At 42.5% G+C, this 21,590-nt stretch overlaps 1 protein-coding gene across 2 annotated transcripts in view; it reads left to right on the top strand.

The window, feature by feature from the left end:
- Positions 1 to 358: 358 nt before the first annotated feature.
- LOC119547720 (acetylcholine receptor subunit alpha-like 1) overlaps positions 359 to 21,590 on the top strand; it is a 64,894-nt gene continuing 43,662 nt past the window's right edge. For both annotated transcript variants that reach the window (XM_037854702.1, XM_037854711.1), the window contains exons 1-2: positions 359 to 1,050; positions 5,460 to 6,270. The gene's annotated coding sequence lies outside the window, so the exon portion shown is untranslated. The remainder of the gene's footprint in view (positions 1,051 to 5,459; positions 6,271 to 21,590) is intronic.

The raw sequence follows: 21,590 nt of genomic DNA, 5'->3' as shown, positions 1-21,590 counted from the left end.
CCAGCAAAAGCATTGCCTACTTATAGGGGCTTGTCAAAATCATTGCCTACTTCTGGGCTCGCCCAAGAAATTACCAAACCAAAAACCATTGCCTACTTACTGGCATGCCAGAGGACCTACCACTCGAAGAGAGCTTAGCAAAAGGAGCTGTATCTCAGAGATTCAGAGAAAAGGGTGGCTCTAACGCTGCTCTTCCACTTTGTCGCTTTGTGGCCCAGCATGCGCAGAGCGGCCGAGAGCGACGGCGACTGCCACACGGCCACATCCCGAGCAGCATCCACTCCAAAGGACCAGCGGCGGCGGCCCCAGCTGCGAAAAAGTCTGCCGTGCAGCGGCGGCCATCAGTAGTTGCCTCAGAGCCCGCGGGTTGAAGAAATCGTACGCATCGAGCGAGTGACAAGCGCCGCGTCTCACCAAACAAAGAAAAAGCAAAAGCAGAGCCTGAAAAAAAGAAAAAAAAACACAAATTAAAAACAACTGATGATAAAAACATAGAAATCCCCGCTACACTCACATAAAAACAGAGCCAGTCCAACGAATATTTTGTAGTACCTACCCAAAAAAAAAAAAAAGATAAAACCGATAAAACGCAACAAAATGCTGCCACAAATCGCAGGCAAATGAGCCCGCTAGCCAACGGCTCCCATCTGCGGCTGCTGCAGAGCAGCGAGTCCGAGCCCGGTCCCGCATCCGCATTCGCATCCGCCTCTGTATCCGCATTCGCATCCGCATCTGAATCCCCATCATCATCATCAGGATCTCCTCACCGCGTCTCCCTGTGTGTGTGCCTGTGTTCGGGAAAAGCGGACCGCCAGCAATTGCAGTGTAGGGCGTCCGCCGCAGCAAACTACTAAGCCTCGAGTGTCGAGTGTCTGAAACTCAAATCTGAAATTGAGTTTCGTTTCCGGTTCCGCCGCGCGTCGCTCAATCCGTTTGGCCAAGTCGGTCGGTTGGTCCGCTTACGCTCCTTTCCGTTCCGGTCGGTGGGTCGTTTGCCCCTTCAGACATTTGGTCCTGCTCGAAAATTGATGCCAGCAGCAGCCCTGTAATGTAAGTTACGGCGCTCTAAACCAAATTTCCCAACCATCCTACGCCACGAGGCAAAGGCAAAACCCCCTTATAAATGTGCTATATGGTTCCTGCTTAACTGTTGCTCCAAACTGCGGCTACGTTCAACGCCCCAGCCAGGCAGACAGACAAAAAGACAGAAGGACTCACAGACACACAGACAAACAGACAGGCAAACAGGCAGACAAACGGACGGACGGACGGACTGACAGGGGCATCGGAAATGTGTGTCAGTGTGCGAGCTCACTTTACTTGAGTATTGAGGCGAAGGCAAGCCCCATGTTTATGCCAGCCCCTTGTCCTGAAATGGTTAATGGAAAGCATTAAAAAAGATATTCATAAAGAATTTTGAGTAACCTCAAAATGTTTCAAAATTGCTTGGTATTTATAAGACAATATTATTCCTGCGAAACAGTAAAATAAAAGCTGTCAAAACCTAATTAAATTTACAGAAATTAGCATTGATACTAATATTTTAAAATGATTGTCCTAAAATATTACTTTAAAAAAGGGAAAACTTTAAAAAACTTTTGTTTTTAAAATATAGTGGCACCCAAAAATAATAAAAGGTTTTTTTCAAAATTATTTATTAAATTCTATTTTTATTGACAGTTGTTCAATAATTGAAAATACATTTGCATACAAAAAACCATTATAAGTTCACAGTTTCAAATTTCTTAGTTTAAAATTCAGTTTTTTTTAAATAAAAAAGCTGTGCTGTTTTTTTCCAAATGGCTCTCCGCTACCTAGTAATTATATTCTTGTTAATTTAATCACAATTCAGTGATTCGTGTAAACAAATGTTGACTTCGCTAGGCTCACATGTCTGGGCTGCCTTTGTGTTGATTTTCTCGTTTTATTATTACCTCAAACGTTTTTCTCGTTTGCTCTAATGAATACGCTCCGACCTGTTATCCCAGTTTCGCCAGTCGCCTCCCTCAGCCCCGCCCCGCCCACTCGTCCCCAAGTCACCTGCCACCTGAAAGGTAGCACATTTCCCATACGCCAGGTATGCCATTCTGCCATTCTGCCAGCCAGTCAGTCAGACAGTCTCCTTTGGCTGGCTTTCCCCGCTTTCCCAGCTTTCCCTGCTTTTCGTTTTTCGTTTTTCGCGTTTCATTTCGTTTTTGTTTTCGTTGTTATTGTTTTTAACGCAAATTCCCACTTGCTTAGTTGCCTGTTCTGTCCTGGGTTGTTGCCATTGTCTTTGTCCTGACACACAAATGTAGCGCTTTATATGTATAACCTTATATATATATATATAGCTACCCACCATCGTCCTGTTGTTGCGCAAATATTTGCCTTTTTTGAAGTTGATTTTTGGTCTCCGTCTGAGCGCCTTTTGTTGCCAACTCAAGTCCTCAAGTTCTGACCCACGCCACCCGAAAACAACCCACACCGCGCCAATATGCTGATGAATCGTTGCTAAATTGAATATCGAGTGTTTATTTATATTGGCCGGCAAGTGTCACGCCCGCCAGTCGGTCAACCACCCCACTTTCCTCATCCAGCAGCTCTGCAAATAATTTGAAATTGATGTATTATCTCGCAGGGAACGTGGCACAATTGTCTCAGTCGCCGGACTGGTCCTGCTTTTATTCAGCGCCAGCTGCACGCTTAAGTAGTTTGTGCAGCGCAAACAAAATTAAGCTAGTTGCAAGTTGGTTGGTTGGACAAAAGTTGCCGTCACAATTGTTATTTCAGCGAGAGGAAATTCGAGCAAACAATTTATAAAATAAACGAAGCCCTTGGTGGCAAAAAATCGAGAAGGGGGTATAAATATTCCTCTTAAAGCTGCCCAATCAATATACAAATGACAAATTTTATATTCAAATATTTTGTGCACTGCAGACAATTGTTATTTATAACCGAGAAATCTGTCACGAAGTGCAATTCGATTGCGGTCTCATAAGTCTAGAGAGCCATAAAATTTCTTTGTCACCAGCGGAATTGATAGCTTTCTTTCCGCAGACGAAATTCAATTTTTCTTTTCCGCCCTCTGGCTAAACATTTAAGCCAGCTCATTAGTCGGGACCCCCGGGGAACGTGCCAGTGCACTCAATCTGGGCTTTAACTCTCGAACCGGAGTGCATTATGCTCGGTGCTATCTTTCTGGAGAAATCTGGGGAATCATTCCGGCTGGCCATGCACTTAGCCGACCCGCAGTGCCTAAAGATGAGTTGGAGTTGGAGTTGGAGTCGGAGTACTACTTCCACGTTTTCCATTTTTATTTTTGAGCCAACTGCCCGCATTGCCAGTCCGCCGGTCCTTTATGCTCCTTTACGCACACACAAAGAGCCGCAGATACAGATACAGATGCCCAGATACGTGTACAATGTACATCGATGTTGCTGTGGTGGTGATGTTGCTGCTGCTGCTGCTGCTGCTGCTTCTGGCTGATGGACATTTGCTGGCAGCTCTTGTGCCATCGTGGGGTTCGTGGGGTCCGTGGCCGTCCCTTTATGCGCCACAAATGAAAATGCAGACAGACAACGGGCGCCAACCGACGACAGCGGCAACAGCAACAGCAGCAACAGCAGCAACATCAGCAATACCAACAGCAACATCGGCAGCAACGACAGCAACGTCTGACGATGACGTCGCATTTCTGGAGACAATGAAACAAACTGAACCCGGCACACAGTTCCCAGCCGAGTTCGTTGACAACTGTGTCTGCCTCGTCCCTCTTCTATTTATTTAACATGCATTTGAATTATGAGCCAACTGAAAGGAATACTAAACCAACACAAAAAAAAAGGAGAATATAACCAAGCAACTTTGGCTTTAATTCATAATTATTTTTATGTCAGCGCACTCATTAAGAGTTGCAAGCTTTTCATTCCATTCTCAGCGCCCACTCCTCTTGGTTTTTTCCCACATTTTTCCATTTTCCCGTTTTGCTCTTTATCCAGGGCTTTGTCATTTGCATTTCACATTTGGACCCGACGACTCCTTTTAGCATTTCAAATGTTCCCACTGCACATTTCGTCCGTTTTAAATGGCCCAACATTTTCCGCTCTGTTGGGCATTTTGTGCCTTTTAATTGCAGTCCTCAATTACTGAATGGAAAGTAATAATAAATTGGACGCCACATGAACTTTGTTCATTCACTTTAACTGCAATGGGCAGACTCTACTTTAATTTTTTGCTTAAATTGCTTTTGCCAAACTTTTACTCAAAACGTATTTCTTCCGAAATTGAGCCCGTTGAGCGTTATTGCAATTTAACAACTGCAAAAAATATTTAATTTTCCCCTGGCAATTTGTCAACTGGGTGTGGCCCCTCAAAAGCCCAGACCAGCCGAGCCCCAGATACACACTCAGCTGGCACAACATACATATATATAAATTATCATTGCCAGCCAAAACTCAAATACGATAAATTGCCAGGGAATCGGGCAGACGGAGGAGCAGAGGAAAAAATCTATAATTTACACAAAATTCGTTTCCGCATGCGAACGCTCCTCCAATATAAATGGTTCCCATTCCGATGTTGCATCGTTTATAACATATTCATATTGATGCCGCCAGATATGGCTATAATCGGAGCTCCGATCCCCTTCTGCTGGCGACCTTAGCCAGCTCCCTCGATAGGAACTGTGCCAAGTGACCCCTCCAGTCCTCGACAACTTGGCAACTGTTTTCGGTTAATTCCATTTATGTACTGTGCCTTGGGTGCCAGCACCCGTTTTCAAGCTAATTGATAGTATAATTTCCATTAATGTTTGGCCATGATTGTTACTGCATCTGTGCAGTCACGCCAACATGAATTTATTTTTGTTTTCTTCCTATCAATATCATTTTATTTTGTTTTACCATTTAACTGTCTAATGTTCCTTTTAGATATCCATGCTTTTGCTAACAATATTTATTAAAAGTATTTTTTCGCTTAGTCATTTGTTTGCCAATTCACATCTATACCTATAAATCGTATTTATTTCTGGCCATAATTGCTAGAAAAGCCATGCAGCCATGCGAGAATACATTTATATATTTTTAATACAATTTTAATTTGTTAAATATTTGTTTTTGCCGTAAACTGTTTTCTTAGCAATAACTTTTAATTCTAAACAAATTTATAAGTCATAAATATATTTTTGTCCATTTCCCTTTGTTTTTGTTTGTTGGAACTAGAATCATTTATAAAAAAACGAGATCTTTAGATGGGATATATTTGACACTTTTAATTGAAAAACACATCTGTGATTTTTCTTATCAAACCTCAAATATGGCAATCTTTACGCATGCCCCCAAGTTATGTTTCAAATTTGAAAAACAAATAAAAAAGTGCCTGATTAAAGGTTTTCTGCCAGGTGGCTGCCACCTTCCGTTTCATTGCTAATTGACACCTTCCATTAATTTTTCTCCCCGTTTCTTTGGCCAATGTTGCAGACACACCCACACCCAAGACTGCTAACTGGAATTGCTTCGAACCATCACCATCAAACCGAACAACAACCACAACAAAGTGCTGCCAGCAACAAAAACGTAATCAGGAATTTAAGCAAAACAAAAAAAAAAAGAGAGCAACATCTGAGGCAGGAAGGAAGCCGAAAGGATGTTTATGGAATTGTCATCGTTAGCGAGCAACTGACGCAACACAGCTCAAGGCATGTGGCAACAGCAACATCTGCAGCAACAGCAGCAGCAGCAACACTGAGCGGCAGCAGCAACACTTGGCAACAGGGGCAACTAGGAAGGCGGTTGCAGGCAACCTCCGTGGATCGGTGGAGTGCTGCTGTAAAGCAGCACCATAGCTGCCATTAAAATAGACGCCGCGGCGCAACAGCAACGCTGCCGTCGTCACAATCAACGCCAGCGACAACACCACCCCCATCATCGCCATCGCAGACGACGACGGCGCAGCAGCAACAGCAGCAGCAACACCAACGGAAGCAGCAGCAGCAACAACGGCAACAACGGCAGCAGCAGCAGCAACTGCAACATCAGCAGCAACTGCAGCAGCGTCAGCGGGCTGTTGGGCGCAGTGGGCGTGGCCGGCAGCTGCCCATTGCTAGCCACTCAGCAACTAATCGACGAACCGGGCAGCAGCAACAACACTGGCGACGACGACGGCGGCGCAGCAGCAGCAGCAGCAACAACGCAGCAGCAACACTGCAAACAGCAACATCAGCAAAGTGGTCGACGGCGACGCTACGACGGCCTGTCATCTTTAGGCAATGCAACGCGCTGTGCAGCAACGGTGAGTGCACTGGAAACAATTTTAACAAAATATTTATTTATTTCGGAGGTTCTACAAACAAAATTGATTTTGCTATTGGAAATCACCAAAGAACTATGAATTTCTAGTTACAAGAAATAGATCGGGAAATATTAAGACTGCATAAATTTACCCAGCAAAGAGAACGAAGAAATTCAAGAACATTTTTAATAATTCAAGAACAATTTGCTCTCATTTATGTTCTTTAATAATTGCTTTGAACTGGGATTTTAGATGCTTTGATTTCATTTTTTCTGGGTGTAAAAACTCTTAATCAATGTTTCTTAATAACTCGTTAAATATAATGGCACAAAATATGGGACTACTACATTTTAAGTTACAACTGCGCTTAAAAAAATGTTTTTTTTTTATACAATTCATTTTTGAAAATATCACTTGCCAAACATGTTGTTTCTATTTTTTTTTTGGTCGACTATGAAAACGCTGTTATAATTGTCAATAATTTGTTGGGGAAGTTGGGGCCCGCAAGGACCTGCTCGGATGGCCTCCGACGCGAAACTCAATTATCGCATCTTTACAAGTTACTTCCGAGAATTTCCCACGACCATTACGTGATCTCGTGTCAATCTCGACAGCCACCCAACTAAACAGCCCAACAGCCAGCGGGGGGGGCCAACGGAAAATGTGAAAATCTGAAAATGTGAAATGTGAAAATCTGTGCCCCGACGCGGTCCTTCGCCTGGCCATTAGCTGTCAGGTTAATGCACCCAAAATGTTAATAAAACACAAACACACACAAAACAGAGCGGAGCACATATGAATTTATGATAAGCACACGCAGGGGGCAAAAAAGTTTAGAAGGATGGTGGTGGTATGTGAATGGGGGACTTGGAATGGGAATTAGGGATAGGAATGGGAAACAGGCACTTTAAAGTTGCGACAGCGTGACGTGGGCAAACTTTCAGCGAGAGTCGTGCTAATGAATTCCCCAGCACACTTCGTCTGTATCTGTATTTGTATTTGTACGTATATCTCGGTGCCCCAATGTATCTATGTATGTGTATCCGAATCTGCAGCTGTATCTGTGCCAGCGACAGTCGTATAATTTCTAATGCGATGCTTTTATGATCGTACCCCACACAAACACAAAAACACCCACGGGTGCTGCCACGCACGTGTCCCAGCCTACTGCTAGGCCATATCTACTATACTATATCTCGTATATATCATCGTGTGTGTGTGAGCCTGTGTTTGTGGAAATTAAAATGCATAAAAGGATAACAGCAGTGTTGTTGCTACCGACAGCCGACAACCGACAACCGACTGCCGTCTGCCGACTACCGACAAACCACAGGCCCCCATCGAAGCCGTTGGCTGTCAGCAACATTGTCATTGTAGGCAAATTTCGCCAGAGACTGCATTGACAAAAAAAAAAAAAAAAAAAAAGGAAAAGCGAAAAAATGCTAGATACAAAAGGGAAGATAAAACGAAAGCAAAAGCCCCTGACAAATTGTACTGCAGGGAAAATTGTGATTTTCGCGCTCATCAACGATGGCTGAAACGACGGCAACAATGGCCCAAAGTGCACGTGTTGCTGCGGCGCTGCTGCGAAACGCAGGCCACCACGTCTGGTTTAATTTTAGCACCGTTCTGGGGTCCCTGAGCCAAGCTGAAGCTGAACCGAACGCCAGCGATGCCTACACCTTGACACTACACTACAAAACGGGGCGTATACGTAATACACACACTGCATACTATTAGGCGCTCATAAAAAATGTAACGTTGTCGCATAAAAATAGAAGCCCAACCCGAACCTAACTCGCTGCTGTTGTTGCGGCTTAGCGAAGAATAAACCATGCATAATGCCCCCAGTGCTGTCGTTGTCATCGCCATCATCAGCATTTGAGTTATAAATTTTTATATGATTTGAGCCCGACTTGTATCATAATTACGTTGTATGTGTGCCTCTGCTTAGGTATCGTAATAAAATGTTCAACATTTTATGGGCGTACTTCAAGTTTTGTATAGTTAGTTGCTCGGGCAATGTTTAAGCCTACTTATAAGAAACAAAGAGAAGACATTTTTAAAATTGAACAAAATACATTTAAAAAGTATGTGTGACAATGTGAATTTTTCCTATAAACTACAAAAATCTTTTACTCCTAAAAAACATTATTTTTAAATAAGTAAATTTTAAAGGATGAAACAAATGGTTAAAAAAAATAGCTTTTGGCACAAATATTTAAAATAAAAGGGCTAGTGTACAAAAAACCTATCAATTTCATTCCGAGTTGCTATACCAAACAGTAAAAAACATATACTTATTTGTTGCCCAGTGAATTCCAAAAGTTAAAGTTAACTTACCCAAGTTGAACTATGAAATTGCGCATAGTATTTATAAGATACTTGAAAATAACAGAGAAAAAACACACCTTTAAACTCAACTCTTTATAAAGATAGTCCATCAAAAGTGGCTTATAAACGTCAAATTTTGAAGAACATTTTTTTCCGAGTGTCCTCCTCTGTGATTGCGACTAACTGGAGGCACGTTTGGGCCAGGGGCCAAGGAAGCAGCGATTATTATTGGCAATCAAGTGGAGTGCCATCTTGCCTTTGGCTAGTTTGATCTCTGATTGCAGTCGATGTGTCGGTAGAGAGTCGAGAAATTGCTTCGATGGGTGACTTTCTGGCCAGAGGCACAGCCAACGAGCACACGAGCTGGCTGACAACCCGCTGCCTGACATAAATGGAAATAAAATCAATCCGGCGGCGGGGCATCAGCATCGCAGGAAGTTGATAGAGAGTTGCCTTCGGTAAAAAGCCATGATTTTGGGTTAAATATTTTCACGTTCGCTTCACTTGCCTGTCATCAGTGGAAGTCATTCCCGAATTCGTATTACAGCTAGCCAGGCAGAATCCAATCTAGGTTTCAGCCAGCTCCCCTTTCCCCATTTCCCTGTTATGCAATGTACTCGCAACTCGTAACTCGTAATTCATAAGCCAGCAGCAGCATGTAATATGCCTTCGATAACATTTTGCTCGTGTGACAAATTTTTGTCGCAACCAAGGGACGCAGGAAAAAAAGGGGAAAAAAGCTGCAGGGAAACAGGAAAAGTTGGCCAGGAAGAGAGGACTTCGGCTAGCAAAAGGACAAAGTGTTAAATGTTGACATGTCATGACATTCCAGAGAGGCCCTAGCCTTAGCCTTAGACACAGGGGCTAAGGAACCTGGCCAAAATACGGGTTCTGGTCAACAGGAAAGAGTAAAAAAATAAACGGGGAAAAAAGCAGAAAGAGAGGGAAAATCGCTCGAACGAGCGGCTTACGTGCTGACAGCTGACAGGCAAACCAATGAACTACGATATGACAGGGCCGCCATTTTAGCCCGCTCCCTACTTCCTGGAATAACATTTACTGGGTGAATGTGTCTCTGTGTGTGTGTGTGTGTATCCTCTGCGCTCGTATTTGTGTTTGTGCGGAACATCAACTAATATTGTCAACGCAACATTCGACTTGTTATCCCTTCCGCTCGCCTGACTTCCTCTTCTTAATTTCGTTTTGAACTCCTCGTCGTCGGCCATTTTGTGTGCTTTCCCTCTTTGCCTTGCTTTTTCTCATCCTCTCTGTCTCTGTCAGTTATTTGCAGAAATTTATTGAAATTGTTTGTCAAATTCCGTTTACTTGTTTTTCGCATTTTGCCAAAAATTTCGTTTTTTTCTTTGCCAGCACCAAATGATGACAAGGACAACCAGACTTCCGTCGAAGTCCTCTTGCGCCATTTTCCCTCTGCCCTCCTTTTTCTTCCTTTTTTTTTGGTGTGTGTGTGTGTGTTTGGCAGTTAATCTAAGAACTCGAACTTACTTGGCGCTGGAAAACTATAGGGCCGCTTGGTGGCATATCAACTATAAGTTGGTCCTTACTGCGAGCCACTTTTTTTTTACAAGTTGGCGCTATAAAATGTTGCGCCATTTCCCATATGCAACCTCTCTGTTTGTTTTTGCATGCAATTTTCGCAGACCTCCCATTTTCCTCTTTATTTTAAGCACGAAATAAATAGGGCACAAGCATCGTATATAAATATATTCAAGATGCGATCCAAGATTTTATTGATGTTGCTTGAATTTGAATGACATTGTAAAATTATACGCAAATGTATGCAGCCACCAAAAAAAAAAAAAAAGACAAGAACTCCAGGCTCTCCAAACGCTGTGCATAAAAGGAAAAAATTATATATATGATGTAAAAGGGACGTGAAAGGAAAGAATACTTCGTGTTCTAAAAGTTTTTATGTGCATATCTATTACAAGTTCTGTGCCATGCTATGTATACCATATTGGACAACTGTCTTATACAAACACTTACGAATGGGTACTTACTCATATATAAGTAGCGTATGTCTTTGCATAAACCATAATCAAATTGGCTTGCAAGTGGAAGTTTTGTGGCTGCTTTTAAGCCCATTGTCTCCGAATGTCTTATGTAAGCAGAGTTTTGTTCACTTGAATTTGGCGACTATACAAATTATTCCCAGCATGTCGTAATGATTTTATTTTAAAAATTCATACTATTTACAAGCTATGATTTCTTTATAGAGCTTAGAATTTGATTTCCTGAGCTTATTTTCCTTTTTAAGTGATTGCCACTCTACAGCTTTGCTTGTTTTACTCTGGCTGAATTAGTGTCTGTGCTGGTGTCATGTTTTTTTTTTCCAACCCTTTAAGCCCATCTGAGGAAATGTTTTCCTCTTCTGAGCCAGTTGAGCAAGTCGTAGGGGGCGGAACTGAAACGAAAATTGCACGATAACACGGCACCGAGCACACTCATCTAAATATAGGCTATGGCATAATAGGCTCAAGACGCTTTCATTCAACACTTTTTAGGCGGCAGCATGAAATGGCGCCAGCATGAAAGCCATTCACTCACACACACAGGCCAAAAAGTGGAGCTGAATGAATGGGCCAAAGGATCCCAAGGATCCCTAGGATCCCAGGATGCAAGGAGCCAAGGAGCAGGCCAAAAAGGAGTAATCGACACACGCACGAAAGACAAAGGCCAAGAGCGAGCAAAAAAAAAAATTGGAAAATAAAAATGAAACGAACCCCTTTCAAATTTCCAACGGATTTTCTTTGTTTTTCCGGGCGCTTTTCACTCCCCGTGCTGCCGGACAAAAGGTGGCTGCGTTTTTTTTTCATTTAGACGAATATTTTGGGGCAGGTGGGCGCAAAAACTGAATGCCAAAGCCCAAAAATCCCCGAAACAAGTGAAAAAGTATTGTGTGCCAAAAATAAAAATGTCAATTTGCCAAATGTCGGCAAACGGAAGTTCATATACACCCAGCTCTCGGTTGCAGGTAAAAGGAACAGGATCTCGAAAAAACAAAATAAGAAAAAGAAAAAGAAAAACAAGAAGAAACCCAACTTCAAAGCCGGAGTCCAGAGCGGTGTCAGCGTTACCACAGCAACCACCACCAACAGTGCAAAGTAATTTCCGAAATATTGTACTCAGATACCCAGACTCAGCAACGGGAGCGTAGAAAAGCCAACCCCCAAATCCAAAAAAGAAAACCACTTTAATTTCCTCGGGCTCCGGGTCGCAGTCCTCCAGAATCCATCTGTAGGTATATAAAATATATATCTTTTGCACCAGTCACAGGCATTCGCATTCATGCGGGTTCTCGAAATGATTTCGCTTTGGATACTTTTGCTGCGGAAAGCCCCCTTTTGGACTCTCCTTGAGCCTTTAGTTTAAAGTGTATTTAATTTAAATGACTTAAGGGGTAGCACAAATTGCTTTCGCAAAAGGGGTTGTATGTAATGAGTTGAGCTGGTTTTCCCGGGGTGGCTTCTTGTCCGTCCACCCAGAGGCAAAAGTTTCCCCGCTGAAGACCAACAAGTTCGGTGGTTTCGAAGCCCGTAAGCCTGGGAAAGCTGTCAAATTGTATGGCCATGTTATAAGGACCTTACCCAAAAGTTTCTCAAAAACGGTTAAGGTTTTGGCATACTTGCCAAGACTTGCAGTTGACGTATCGACTGGGTGGGCCCGATTTCGGTTAGCCAAAGGTAAATTTTATAAATGGAAATGGTAAAAGAATGGCCAGGCCAAGCGAAGCCTTTAAAACGAAGCCTTTCTACCCCCTTTGCTCTCAATGGCCAATTTCGCTTTTGGGCTGCCTGAATTCGGTTCGTTGGCTGGAAGCGGTGCAATTCGCGCGTGCAACGTAATAAACTGTCTTGACTGTGCGGGGAAAGCGAGGTGGAAAACATGCTGGGGGAAAATCAGAGGGGGCAACGGAGGTGGGAGGCAGGAGTTTGGAAAACCGCAGTCAGCATCACAGCTTCGTGCCCAGGGGCGATTCGAAATCTCTGGATCTGGGCCTGGCTGGCTGCGTTTAAAAACTTACTTCCTTCCGGTTTGTTAGGCGGCAGAAATGGCCGGGAAAAGGGAAAGCGGGTAAGCTGGCAAACGGAAAATGCCAAATGCAGTGATACAAATGCGATTTTCTGGCAACGGAAAGGCGGAAGAGGTGTGCGCCATGTGGCATACAAATATATACACACACACAAAGTGGCAGGCAGAGATTTAAGGCTTTGCCTGCTGACACTTTTTCAAGTTGATGGCGCCATACACACACGTTACACTCTATTTGGCAGCGTACCCAACTCAAAATGCCGTGGCGGAAATTATTGAACGCACTCACACACATGCGCACCCATACGCAATATACAGGGAAAATCGGAAAAGCGGGAAAAGCGGGAAAAGCGGGCAAAGCGAGCAAAGAGGGACTCGCTCACACACACATTAAAAATGCAAAAAGTCAACGTCTGCGCAGGAAAAAGCCACTGAAGCTCAGCTGAGCATTATAATGCGAGAAATATATTCATGCGATTACAATAAGAATCGAATAATGCCGCGTCCTTTTCCTCTCAACCGTGTGTGTGTAAGCTAACGCATCTGATTCACTTTCGGATTCCGATTTCGATTCAGATCCAGAGCCCGACTCAATGGTTAAGCCACACAGGAAGGAGCACATCAGATATGAGGGATACTACCTGGGGGCAGGGCAACGAATCAATGCAAGTTGAAACTCAATTGCAGAGATATGATGTTCCCTTGATTTATGGTTATTTTCCACTTAATTGAACCGCAGATCATCGCTGTTTCGTCTCGAAACTTAAAGGTCTGCGCGATAGTCGTATGGAGATATCATAAATAACGCCACGGACATAATGGCTAACGACTCTTGGCCCTTTGCCGTGTCTGCATTACGCATACGCCACGTTGAGCCCAGCAAGTGGCATCGATTTGCTGCCACATTTCGATTGCCGCTTTTTCTCGCTGGCCCTTTTTTCGCAGACGGGCCATAACGAAATATTTATGCGACGTCATTGGGGCATCATTTAAGTCGTTTGTGCGGGAATATTGGCAGCACTGGGGGAAAATTCAGGTGGTAAATTCAGGTGAACATTTAAGGTCTCAATGAATTTTTGTTGGATTTTTATTTAATATAATAAAAATAATTTGTAAGGATCACTAGGCTTACAAAATCACTATTAAATCTGTCTAAAAGTATGCAGTAAAAAATTAATGTTGTTTTTCGGATATTGTTGCATACTTCTAGGCACCTTTAAAATAAATTTAAAAACCCTAGAGATTAAAATGCATCTTTATCAGAAATGGTAGAATTTTTTGTCAGAATATCGTTAGTCGGATTTTGTTGCACACTTTTAGACACTTTTTTAATTGTTTTACAAGTCGGATATTGTTGAATACTTTTAGAGACCTTTCTAATAGATTTCTCCATAGTGATTTCTTTGGCCCTCGTATGTATTTATGGCAATCTATACCAATTCCAATAGCCCCTTTTCTCTCAGTGCAGTATTTCTCGTTTGCCAGCGAGTGCTGCAAAAATCTCTGCCCATCAGTTTTGGGCTTAGGTCGGGCCTTAATTTGAATTTAATTGAAGCCCCGCTCGAACGGGCGTAGGATTTGGATGGTTCGGAAGGTAGGATGTGGATGCTGGTGGAGGATGCCATTGTAACTGGCACATCCAATTAATGGTGGCCAAAACTAGCGCCGAATGTGTGTCGAGTGTTCGTACAGCGACTGTTAAATAAAATATGGAGTGAGCGGCAGCAGAGTCGAGACTCTAGTGCTTTTGGCCCTTTTTTTCGCTCGAGCTTGTTTGCCTGCCGCTTGTTCGGCTTTCGTTTACTTTCCCCGATTTTCCCCCGCTTTTCCTCGCATTTCTCGCATTTCTCCCCGGCTTTTCTGCACTCCCCTGCTTCTTCGTTTTGCACATAAAATGGTTGGAAAAAATGCGTGTGTGCCACTTAAGTTTACATTTTCATTTGCTTGCCCCAATGACTTTTGCCGTTTACAATCATTTTTTCCGCTCCCTGCTCCAAAAGATCTACCCCCCTGGAAAATGCGCATTAAATTAATTTTCAGCTTGTTTGAAGCTTTGACCCGGCCAAGACTAGGGAAAAAGCGGTAAAACCCGCAAATAGAACATAAAGTCGTGTAGTTTATGCTGCGGCGAGCGTGGCCATTCGGCAGAAGCCAAGTTTTGCTCATGGCTATTAGCTTCGGTTTTTTAGTGCGTTCGCCTCCAAAAATGAAAAGCCAGCCATGGCAAATAGTAAAATGTCAGCGTAAAAGTGTAATTTATGTGCATGTGTGAGCTGTGCATGGGTTCTTGCCCCCGTCCCAAAAAGAAAACCGAAGAAAAGCGGCAACTTGGCAACTGAAACTTGGCTTTTTTTATGCGCATTCTATTCCGCTGCTGTTGCCTTTTGATGCCGTTTCGGGTTCGCTTCGCAACCAGGCGTACATCAATCAATTCATTGACTCTGGCCGGAGCATAAAACCCGAAAGTATCCTCGACAGGAGAAATTCTCGCAGCCATAGGGTAATAAAACTTTTCGCCAGCCTAGTCCCAACTTGATGTACACACTGCAGGCGAATCAGGAGCATCAGAAGCATTAGGAGCTCCTGTGGCAGCACCTTCCGATCGATATGGGTATAGTTTTATGTGGCTGACTGTGGCTGTAATTCATGTGCTGCCATCAAAGTAATCCCCCTGGCATAATATCAGTCAAGGGCAGTGTGAGAAACGACAGGCAAAGCCAATAAAACTAACTGAAAGGGGAGAATTTTTGGCCAAAAGGGAAGGAAAGTTTTCGTTTCAGTTTCAACACACACAAACTTTTTCATAGAGGAACAGGCACTGGATAATTATTGGCAAACACATATATTTATTCCCTCAACTTGATGGAATTTATTTATACTTTTGAGTTCAGTGAAGCGGGGTTGTATAATTTTTTGTTTGGCCCCACGACCTCTGAATGTCGATGAAAAAACTATTAATCACAGAGGAGAGAGAGAGCAGCCAAGGAAAACATGAGGCAAGGGGTTGTAACTCAAGCAAAAGGCTTATTCAGAGACCCAGTTAGCTGGAGATTCAGGCCAGGCTAGGACACATTCACGCCACACTTGTTAGCCCGAAAAGGGCCGGGGTAGCCACGTTTTTGTTGTGTAAACAACAGAAACGAACGTTCGCATAAATTTCCTTCCTTTTTCGGGGGCCCCATAAAAATTTATATAATTGAGCCGCGGCAGGCGCCTAACTGAAAAGCGGGCCACAAAAAATATAGAAAAAAAAAGGGGGAAAAAGGATGCCGGGACACGCGAAAAGGATGAGCCTGCCTCAAAGGAAAACTCAGTTCATCTTGAGGCCGGGGAAAATCTGTGTGTGGGATGGTGAGGATGTGAACTGAGTGAAAGGAAAGTTTAAGGCAAATCAAAAACTCGGCGATAAGCACGAGTTCAGCCAACAGTCACGCTGATTGGTATTTTCTATCCTTCGCTGCGCCTTTTTTATTATTTTTTTTGGGGTAGACCATAAAATATTTCACATTTTCACTGGGCACGAAACCGTCAGAAATTTGTGCTATGCGCGGCAAATATGCTAGAAAGTATACAATTTGTAGCATACTTTATGGGGCAACATATTATCCCGTCCTGTCCTGGCCAAATTTCTGAGTGTGTGTATATATAGGTGCTTTTCGGGGGGCAAACAAAACTAAGTCCTCGTAGAGCCCACCTGAAACCCAGGGCGGTAACTGAAGAGCGCGGTAAACACGTAATTAAGCTCGAAAATGTCTCAAGGATTAGGCATTTCGCCTGTCGACGGCGCTGTCATCGGGAAACCGACACCCGAAACCACCAGGACCTCACATCCTGTGACAGCCATTGGCAACAGCTGTCGTCCGCTTATTATGTTTATTATAAATAATTTTGCAGCTGCTCACCGCCATTATTATATTGCAACTGCTTTTAAGCTGAGTCTGCAGAGAAAGAAAAAAATATGATCCTTTATGAAGATACCTTTTGATGTCATTAAAATAAAAAACAACTCTTTGCCAATGAATTCCAGACCCGCACAAAAGTTATTAAAAATCTAACGTTTTTAGGAGGCTTCTTTTCAGCCAAATATAAAGATTTTATATTTGTAAAATAAATAGATTTGAAAAAATAAATTATGCTAAATCAAAAAAAATGGATTTATTTCAGTTTGCATAAAAATATTTAGCTTTTTTAATGGTAATGCAGAATGTCAGTTATAACCTGTAATGAAATAAATTTGATCAAAACATGGGAAAAAATAAAAATATTATAACGTATTATCTTTTTAATAGACCCTCTGATATATTTAACATGATTCTGAACTATTTAATTCCTTTGATAATTTATATAATTGCTATTTCTCATTGTGTGCCCGACTTCATCGAGCTTTTGTGAGTCCTTGGTGCAGCAAGGTGAAAGGGATGCTGAGAATGGATTTTCAGGAAAGGTAATGGGCCAGGAAACCTCTGAACGCCCGAACGTGTATGCGTATATGTAGTTGCCACAGCCAGGCAGTAAATAAATACTTGAGCAATGACATGTCAACGTTAATAAATGATTAACTTGTCATTTGGAGCATCATGGAGCAGGAGAGGAGTCAACCGGATAGGTGGGTGGTGTGGTTTTCTGGGTGGCATGGATAGATAGTGGGTGGGTAATCTCTATGGGGCTCGAGAGCGGTTTGTTTGTCCCAATGTGTTGAACGTTCTCTATGCCTGTCTTAGATTTCGTTTATGTGCGTACTTAAGTTGTCAGTTTGCATATTAGATACGAGTATCTGCCAACAGCCGACCCGCCAACCGCCCCTCGAGAGCCCGACTCAATCAAAGTTATGTCACATGCGACTCCCAAGACTTTCGAGAGTTCTATTTGGTATCTCGAGGAAATAAAGTTTTTCCCCCCCAGTTTTCCGCTCCGATTTGAGTGCCTGGTCACATAAATCTTCTAAGCTGGCCTGTGTGTAAAAACGAAGCCAGACATGATGATATTTATGATGTTGGCCATCTAACCAGGGGGGAAAAAACTTGTGCAAAAGGAAATACATAATCATAAGGAATCAAATGTCCTTCGATGCGAAAAGTAGTAGTACTGGGCGAAAAGATTACCCCGGACAGGATGAGAAATGGCGGAAGCCATGCGCAGCAATTGTATTTCCACAGATCAGACCGGCATTTCCAGCATATTTTCCGGCTTCGTAGCTAATTAATTTCCATGAAAATGAAATTTAAATGCGTATTCTCACTGCAATCACAAAGGCAACAATGTCCATTGCCATTTGGGGCATATTTATGGGGCAATTTAATGGCCGCAAAACCCCAAAAAAGCAGTCTGTCTGCGAGGCAGAGAGATTCCGTCCCTGTTCTGGGACACCGCCGCCACAGCACAGAAACATTTCGCACTAATTTTAATGAAACAAAAAATAATAAAATCAACACGGACACAAACAAAAGAAGCAAAACCTTCTGCTTGTTCCATTAATTAATGCCACGATTATTATCTGACTCCTGGAGTAATGACAACACACAGCCACTGGCACTGGTAAGGGTGCTTTCACCCGACCAGGTAAACTTTCATAATTAGTTTTATTGCCTTTCCCTTCGACGACCACATGCATAAATCTACCGCACTTGCACACGAACAAATCACGCTATGATGGCGCAAATGAATGGATGAATGACTGGGTGTAGTTCCAGCCAGGCAATTATTTACACCGGCCAACACAACTTCCGCTCGAGTGCCCTTCAAGAGGGCTCACAAATCGAATTCCCAATCGACCAGTTCACCAGCTACACTGACGAAAAAGGAAATGCATTTCGTGATCTAACTTTAAAACTTCTTAATAAAAACATGTCATGGCAAAAATGTCCTAAAACTGTTATGATTATAATCGACAACTCCATAAAATAAAATAAAATAAATAATTATTGACAATGGAAACAATTTTTAATTGATATATCTGGATATAAGGATTAATAGAACACTTATTTTTTAATGATATACATATTTTGTATTAACAGAAAACACCTTCCTTCATTACATTTCCTAATCCAACTCTATAACTTTTAAAAAATGATTTACCTATATCATAATCGATTATTGATAACCCCTCAAAAAAGAAGGCTTCATATTTAAATTTCTAAATGCAATGGATGGATATTTCGCAATATGGAAGAAGATAACAAAATTACCACTAACAATTTTCTTTAATGCCTTACTTAGAGGCCAATTTTTGCTGACCTGTGCTCCAGCGAGCTGGCACAAAGAATTACGATCCTGAAGTTAGTCAGAGCTGCCATGTCCTTGCAAATTTATAAGCACCCCACTTCCTGTTTTCCTTTCGACCGCGCATTTTACGACGGACCTGGGGATCCTGTAGTAGGGAGTCGGTAGTATAGAACCTGGATCCTTTGACTCGGGTGTTAGATTGATGATGCAGGTGAATTACGCGGCCCTCGGCTGATGTATGGCCAAGTTTGCCAAGTCAGCTGGCTGGCTTTTAATTGAAAACCGAAATGACTTTTGGTCCTGGAAAAAATGGGGAGTGGTTGTAGCTGATTTTATGCTAATCCATGCAGTTCAGAAGCTGAGTGGCGCAAAGTCCGACGCTAAGTTAGCCAAGTCATTGAAATTCTGCATAAAATTAAGCGTCTCCCCGGTCGATTATGTCAAAGGAAAATAAACATTCTCCCCGGATAATTATGCGCTAAAGGAAAAAAATTGAGTCCAGCCCAGGTGTTTGTGTCTCGGCTGAGAGAATTTTTAGCAGGTCCTTCTGCATTTTCTGTTGCATTGTTGGAAAATTCAATTAAGAACGCCCGGACGTTATTATTTTTATGATAATTAGACAGCCAACTCTCTTTTGGTTTGCGTCCACAAGTGCTGCAAGTATATGCGCTTAAGCGCATCCCAAAACTTCGGCCAACAAAGCCGCAACTTTGGCCAACTTAAGATGAATTGAGTAAGGATGAGGCTGCGGGGGCTGAGCAGTAAGCTGACCCACTTAATTGGCTTTAAGGCCAAAATCAATTTATGCACCCAAACAAAAACCAGCTTAGTGCCAGTGTGGGCTAGGGGCCCCCATTCAGAGTGATTGGCATCTGGCACTCGGATCGATTGCGTATACGCAGTGTGTGAGTTAATCAAGGCAGTGAGGGCTTTAAACTGCCGGCCGGAGGTCAAGTTTAAGTGACCGTTTTGGTTGGAAGGGAAAATACTTTAAAAATTTCATTTTATATAACCTAGCTTTGCCGTATTTTAACTTATAATCGCTGTGAAAACTTTTTCGGTCCACCCGAAAACTATCTAAGTTTTGCTTAATTAATTATTTAAATTACCCGAGATGCGCTAAATACAGAATGATTTATCTAGCTGCTGCCATCGCGATCCCAGAATGTATCTGATGCAGTTTTAATTATTATTCTTTGTGCTTTTAACGCTTTTTTACGGCTTTTACCCTCGGCCGTCTTTCTATTTTCGGAATGGAATTATTTTTCGCTCTAACTTTTGTGCAGTCGAATGAAATATTTTGATTTGCCGCTGCCTGTGGCAAAAGTTCGTTAAAATATTCATAATTACTTGGCGTGTGATGCGGCGCCACTTCAGCCCACCACCCACCAAAGCCACGCCCCTTCACCCATTTGCCGCCCTCTTGGCCAACGAAAACTTGGCGAAGAAAACAGAAATTGTGCTACTTAATGAGCGGCGATGGAAACGATGCAAACTTTGTCCAAAACTTTCGCCAGAGCAACGGGGGCGTGGCACCATGGGCACATTTAAAATAATTACGAATTTATTTAAGCTGCTTTATGGCGAAAAAATAATTTACAATAGATGTGGCAACTTATTTCTGCAACCTATTTTCTACCCCCCCCCCCCCCCTCGAAATTCGCTTAACCCTTGAAATGGAATCTATGCTTATGTCATAGATGGACAAATTTGCACAATGCTTAGTCGTAAAAAAATATTAGTATTCGTTGCTCCTTGCGGCTCGTGTTGTTTCCTATTTTACATTTTTAATGGCTGCCAGGGCCATTTCAGTGCCACAGAAAAGTTGACAGTCGTGCGATATTCTGGGTGAATTCCGTGTATATGTATGCCATATCTGTGTGGGTCTGTGGAAATGTTTATGAATACACTCGTACTTGTACGTATATTTGGGCACACAAAGACGGAATTATCTCGGGCATCCCCTGCCACTCCATATGTAACTATGTAAATACCATATATATAGTATATCTATAGAATATACTTCACCCCCGATAACGTGTGTAAAGCGCACACAAAGGACAAGTTTCGCTTTCGCCAAGTCCATTTGCAAATTCTGTGCTGAAAGCGGGTTAAAGTAACAAAAGCCCCGGAATATCCCCTCTACACGAAGTACACATTTCCGCATTTCCAGGTCTCTGTCTGTTTGCAACTCTGCCCCTGCAAATTTTTGTGTATTTCTGCGTAAAAGCCTTATAAATAAGTTATACACGTGGCTGGAAAACTGGGTAACTGGTCTCGGGAACTGAATTGTCATTCCGGGAAGGCGTGTTTAAATCCATATTTCAGCTATAATTTCACAGGGCTTAACTCTTTAGGCCTGCTGTATACCCCCTCTTCAATTCTGGCCAAAAAATTTGATTGCTCCTGCTTCCTAGATGAGCACTTCAAAGTCATCGTGCTAACAACATCACCACATTTTATTTTTTGTTGTTCTGGCCATTTTCTTGCCCATTATGGCCAAGTGTGAAATGGCGAAAATCGAAAGAAAAACGCTAGCAATAAAACCAAAAGTCATGCGGTTAAAGCGGGGAAAAACTTTCTGTCCTAACTACTCCTAGTCCCTATCTCATTTATTATTTACAATATATTTTTACACATGCCTTCTTTTGGGTTTTTGGGCTAGAGATATTTGGTATGAGAGGAATTTCTGGTTTGCATGGAAATTGAAA

This window comes from Drosophila subpulchrella, chromosome 3R, assembly GCF_014743375.2.
Source record: "Drosophila subpulchrella strain 33 F10 #4 breed RU33 chromosome 3R, RU_Dsub_v1.1 Primary Assembly, whole genome shotgun sequence".
NCBI classification, from domain to species: domain Eukaryota; kingdom Metazoa; phylum Arthropoda; class Insecta; order Diptera; family Drosophilidae; genus Drosophila; species Drosophila subpulchrella.
Note: the sequence above shows the minus strand (reverse complement) of the source record. Positions and strands in the feature narration are given on the sequence as shown.